The sequence below is a fragment of the Myotis myotis genome, unplaced genomic scaffold (assembly GCF_014108235.1).
Source record: "Myotis myotis isolate mMyoMyo1 unplaced genomic scaffold, mMyoMyo1.p scaffold_m19_p_17, whole genome shotgun sequence".
Lineage (NCBI taxonomy): Eukaryota > Metazoa > Chordata > Mammalia > Chiroptera > Vespertilionidae > Myotis > Myotis myotis.
In genome coordinates, this window is record NW_023416321.1 from 3,636,357 (window position 1) to 3,642,356 (window position 6,000).

Below are 6,000 nucleotides of genomic sequence, written 5' to 3' on the forward strand. Positions count from 1 at the left end.
CAGCTGTGGTTGCGCTGAAGTGGGACGTGGCCGCAGACAGCCTTTACTTCAGCCTCTGCTGCAACAGCCTGCATTCTTGCTGTCACTCATGTGGCCGTTTCCCTTCAGTTTGGGTTCGTCCCCGTACCCACCCTGCTGCATTAACCCCTTCGCAGGCCGACTGCCATCGTCCCCTCCAGTTACATCCAGGGCTGGGTTTCCGCTGAGGGCCTTTTGGCTTTCTGGGTTTTGTTTGTTGATTTCAGAGAGGAAGGGAAAGGGAGAGAGAGCAATGAGAGAGAATCATTGATCAGCTGCCTCCTGCACACCCCACACTGGGGATGGCGCCCACAACCCGGGCATGTGCCCCGACCAGGAACTGAACCGTGACCTCCTGGTTCAGAGGTCGACGCTCACCCACTGAGCCACACGGGCCGGGCCTGCTTTCTGTTTTGAGACTGTGATCTGATTCTGCAATGTCAGCAATCAAGTGTCAGGACGGAGTTTAGGTCACAAAAGGTGAGAGTCAGAGTCAGACCCACCTCACAACCAAGCTAAGCCGTGACGTGCGTGTCTTCAGAGAAGCCGAGGTGATGAGGTCGGCTCTGTTTATCCCAGTGGGAGCCGGAGGCCGGGGTGGGAAGAGAGCCTACCCAAGGTCACACGGCGGTGGACATCAAGGCTAGGCCTGGTGTCCTGACTGCAAGAGAAAGTGTATCTGGAAAGTCACAGGGCAGGAGAAGTGAGCCGTGGAAGAAATGGATTCAGGGAACCGGTCACAGAGGCACAAGAAGGCCCCGGAGCTGAGGAGAGAAAAGGGTGAAGGTAGCCCTGGGGGTGGGGAGAGGGGGAGGGGAAGCACAGGTGTGCTCCAGGAGGGAGAGCCGCCTGGAGGGCTTTGAAGGGTGAGGGCTGGGGGTATGGGGGGGGGGGGATAGGGAAGGTCCCAGGGAGGATCCCAGCAGCATCTTCGTCAGCCCTCCAGGGGTGCCCTTCCGGGTGGCGGTCTCCACCGATTGGTCGGCGCCAGGGCCGGGAGTGCCAGTGCAGCTGGTCCTGAGGTTGGACGTGGCTTCGCTTGTCTGTTTTTTCTGCTTTTCCGGGCCCTGGAGCTGAAATGCCACGGAGGCCCGGAGGTTAGCCCTAGAGGTGGATGCCGAAAGGAGGGGTTGTGCAAGGGACGCATGGGAGTTGCATGAGGTCATTCTTGGGCCCTTGTTCCTCCTCCAAGGGGTCTGTCTACCCATGACTAGCGACATGCCAGGGGGGGAAAGGTCAGGGGGGGAAAGGTCAGGGGAGGAGAGGTCAGGGGGGAAAGGTCAGGGGATCTCAGCCGCATGACCAGCGAGATGCTAGGGGAGAAAGCTCACCTTGTGGGGAGGTCCTTGCTTTCCCAGCTTTGCCCCTTGCTGGGCGCCCGGGGCTTTCCGCCTGGTGACCTTCTGCACCTGGCCCATCGCCCTGGCGCTGCTCGGGTCCGTCTAACTGCCCACACGGACCCACAGGATTCGAAGGCCCTGGATCCGTGCCTGTTGGAAGGCGAGAGTCTCGGGAAGGGGGAAGGGGCAGAGTCCAGAAGAAAACGTTTTCTCGGTCAGACCCCTTGTAGATTCCCTCTTCCTGGAGGTCAGAGGTCAGAGGCAGTCCCTGCGTTATTTCCGGTTGGTGTCCCCCCTTGCCCCTTTACACCCTAACTCCTTTTCTTGAACATGGTAATGCTCCAGGGGAAATCCAGCACCTGTGATGTAAGGGCCTTGGATGCCTGAACTGGGCATTTTAGGTCAAGGTGATGGGGGCAGGGGTGGGGTGGGGGGTGAGAATACCGCTTCCTCTACCCTCCTAAGTGCTCTGCTGGGGACTCTAACGAAAGACACATTAACAGGAGAAAAACAAACACGTTTGTTAACATGAACATTTTCTGTATCCGTAAGAGATGCCCAGGGGAAAGTGAGGTGCTCAAAGGGGTGGCTTAGAATTCAGGCTTAAATCCCATCTTCCGCTGCAGACACGGAAAGGAAGGTGTGGGGAGGTGGGTGCAGGGGTGGCCAGGGAACGTGTGAGGAGCGAGAGCAGGTTTTGTTGTGCAGATGCAGGTGGGTGCCTCTCCCTGGATAGCAGGAGTTTTAGAGCCATCTTTCTCTTCCCGGGACAGAGCGGGAGACCCGCACACCCGGACATTCTCTGAATAAATGTGCGTTTCCCTCACACGGGGTAGCGGGGTGTTCGCAGGGCTTCTCCGGCGTAGGCTGGGTTTCAAAGTAATCAGCTCAAAATCCTCGCTGCACTACAGACGCATACATTGGGGAGGCGTATTCTGCGACTGCTCAGTGCCAACTTAGGAAACACCGCGCCCAGGAACCTTCCTTGATGTTTCATCAGGGCGGCACCTGGCCCCGAGGCGGCACCAGAAAGTGACAAGCACACCTGGAGGTGCTTTGCCTGCAATTTCCATACGTGATATTATTGCTCATTCAAAGGTCAGGTTCGAGCCCTGAGCAAGTCGGTTAGAGCATCGCCCCGATACACCAAGGCCCCGGGCAGGTTCAGTCCCTGGTCAGGGCACATACAAGAGTCAGCCAGTGGGGGAGGGGGGTGGGTGGAGGTGGAAGAGGGCATAGAGGGGATAAATGGTGATGGAGAAAGAAGAAAGAATCAACCGATGCATGCGTACATAAGAGAAACAACACATCAATGTTTCCCCTTTCCTCTCTCATTTAAACCAATCAATTAGCCCGACCGGTGTGGCTCAGTGGTTGAGCATCAACCTAGGAACTAAGAGGTCATGATTCGATTCCAGGTCAGGGCACATGCCTGGGTTTTGAGCTTGACTCCCTGTAGGGGGCATGCAGGAGGCAGCTGATGGTTGATGTTTCTATCTCTCTATGTCTCTCCCTTTCTCCCTCCCTCCCTCTCTCTCTCTCTCTCTCTCTCTCTCTCTCTCTCTTTCTCTCTCTCTCTCATCAATAAAAACATATTTTTAAAAATAAGATCAATTAAAAATATATTTTAAAAAAACACACACCAAAGGAAAAGTTCAAATGCCACTGCTGTTTATTTCTGCACCTTTTTCCGTGGCCTCGTTCCCTGCCACCCTTCGCTGCCTCCTGCTACCGAATGTGGAGCCTGTGCCCAGACTCAGAGACAGACACTCGAGGGGCCCGTGGCTCCCAGGCCTCTGCTGGCCCAAGGTCATGCTGATCTGCTTGAACGAAAGCCGCCGTGCAGTGAGACTGACTCCCGACACCCCTTTCGCCCTAATACCAGACTGCGTTTCAGAGCAGTTGTCCTGCTCTCCTGGCCATTTCCTACCAGGGCTGGGACGGCTCGGTCCCTGTCCTTGGACCCGCTCTGACAGTGAAATGTGATCCATAGAAGTCCTCTCAGGGGTGCCCAGCCGGCTGCTGCCGGCTCTTCATGCCTGTCCACATCCCTCCTGCAGGGGCTGGGGCGCTCTCCTCCGGGCAAGGGCCACAGTCTGACCCAACTGGCCGTGCCCCTCCCCTACCCCCAGCACAGTGTGCACAGCCAGCTGCTGCCAGTTGCAGCGAAGCGTCCTGGGATGGGATGTGGGCTGGGAAGCTAAACCAGGAGCCCTGGACAGGGAGACAGGAGACCTGGCTTCAGCACTCGGCCTGGCTGCTGAGGAGCTGGCTGTGTGGCCATGGGGCTCTCGCCTCACTTCTCTCGAGCTGTTTTCTCTCCCATACAATAATAATGAGTGTCTACTATGGGCTAGGGACTGTATATGTTGTGTATTAACTCCTTTGCTCCTCCCAATAGTCTATAAGGTGGATACAGCGATCCTTAAATAAATAAGGATAAATGAGGGAACTCAGAGAGGCTGAAGTAACTTGTTCAAGGTCATTAGCTAGTAAGGGATAGTTGACCCCAGAACTTGCACTTTTAACTACGACACATGCTGCCTCTGTCAGGATAGGAAAAAGTGTATTGGCTAGCTAATGCTGCGTAACAAATTACCATGCCATTTAGTGGTACAAAGCAACCAACATGATGACGTATAGTTTCTATGGGTCAAGAGTCAGGGAGTGGCTGAACTTGGGGTACTGGCTTGGAGTCCCTCATGAGGCTGCAGCCATGATGTCGGCCGGGGTTGTGGTCATCTGAAGGCCGGGCTAGGGCTGGAGGGTCTGCTTCCTAGACGGTGCCCTCAGACGGAGCTGGTTGGTGGCTGGAGGCCTTGGTTCCTCAGCACGTGGACTCTCCACAGGCCGTTGGAGCGGGCTCAGGGCGTGGTTGTGGGTTTTCCCCTGGGAACGTGTTCCGAGAGAGGGCCAGGCAGAACTGAAACACAGTGACTAAGCCATGGAACGCGCAGGCTGTTGTTTCCACACTATCTTGTTGGTGACAGATCAGCCGTATTCATGAAGGGAATTCCAGGAGGTGGGATCGTAAAGGCCACCTTGGAGGGAGGCCATCACAGGTGGTAACTGAGAGCCACTAACAGGTCGTTGGGAGGGTCACGTCAAAGGAGAGATGGAAGCACGCTGCAGGCATTGGCTAGAGCTGCTGCACCACAAAACGGGGGGCTTACAGCCACAGAAACGGGTTCTCTCACCGTTCTGGAGGCTGGAAGTGGGCGGCAACAAACCACCACAAACTCCGTGGCTTACGTGGCCAGACATTTATTCTCTCGCAGTTCAGGAGGCCACAAGTCCAAAGTCAAGGTGTCAGCAGGGTCACGCTCCCTCTGAAAGTTCCAGGGGAGAATCCTTCCTTGCTTTTTATAGCTTCTGGTAGCTCCAGGCATCCCTGGGCTTGTGGCTTCCTATCACTCCATCTCTGCCTTCCACTGGGCTTGGCACTTTTCTCTGTACCTGTGTCTTCTTTTCTGTCTCTTATAAGGACACTTGTCATTGCATGTAGGGCCCACCTTAATCCTCTCAAAACCCTTACCTTAATTACATCTGCAGAAACCCTGATAGAATAAGGTCACATTCTGGGATTCCAGGTGAGCGTATCTTTCCTTAGGGGGTGGGGAAGAGAAACACCATTTAACCCACCAAGCCTCCCAGCCAACTCTGTTCCAGTGACCTATGGCTGTACAATAAATGAGCCCAAAACTTAGTGACCTCAAACAGCAATCGCCGGTTTCTTTGAGTGAGGAATTTGGGGAGGGCTTGGCTGGCTGGTTCTGGCCTCCAATCTGTCATACCGTGGCAATCAGACCGTGGATGGTGCTGGAACAGTCCGGGGCTGAGGCAGGTAGGGACTAGGCAAACATCGTCCTCTCTTCCTGTGGTCTCAGGACCTCTCAGTGTGGCCTCCCCACACAGCTAGTTGGGCTTCCTCACAGCATGGCAGCCTGGGGGAGGTCGGACCACTTCCTGGAGAGCAAGGCATTCAGAATCACTGAGGGTCATCTCCACGGTGCTCTGCCATTCAAGACAGCCTCAAAGGCCCTCCCTTCCCCCCAGATGCATGACAGCTCTCAGCAACAGCGCATCTACCTTTACAGATGCGGACAGTGAGGCTCAGCAAGGGAAGTAACTGCCAAGTTACTCAAGCTCAGGGCAGAGCCACACCTGAACCCAGGAAGGTGACTTCAGGGCCCGTAACTACAGCACGTACTTGGCACCTATGGATACTTTCTTGTCTCCAATGATCTGTTCCTTCAACCTGGGAAAATGTGCCCGATCAGGTCCCAGGCTGCTGTCTAGGATGATCTGGGGACAATAGGGATAGTGTGAGCGTGAAGGAGGCCTGTAGACGGGTCACCAGGTGCCCTGGCTTCCAGCCCTGGCTCGGCCACGCCTGTTGGTGTGGTCTCGGGCAGTTTCCTGTTCTGTAACAGGAGGAACCAGGCCTGCCCCGCTGCCTTTTATGGTTGTCACGGGTGACAGGAGGTTCAATATGTTGGAGTGCTTGCTAAGCTGCTTAATGCTGGTCAAATAAAAGGCATCGCATGTCTCTCTGAGTTGCTCAGAGTGCCAGGAGCATCTGGCTGCTTGGCAGATGTTGATTTTCATTTAAGGGTTTCCTACCAACCCCGGAAGGAGCAGC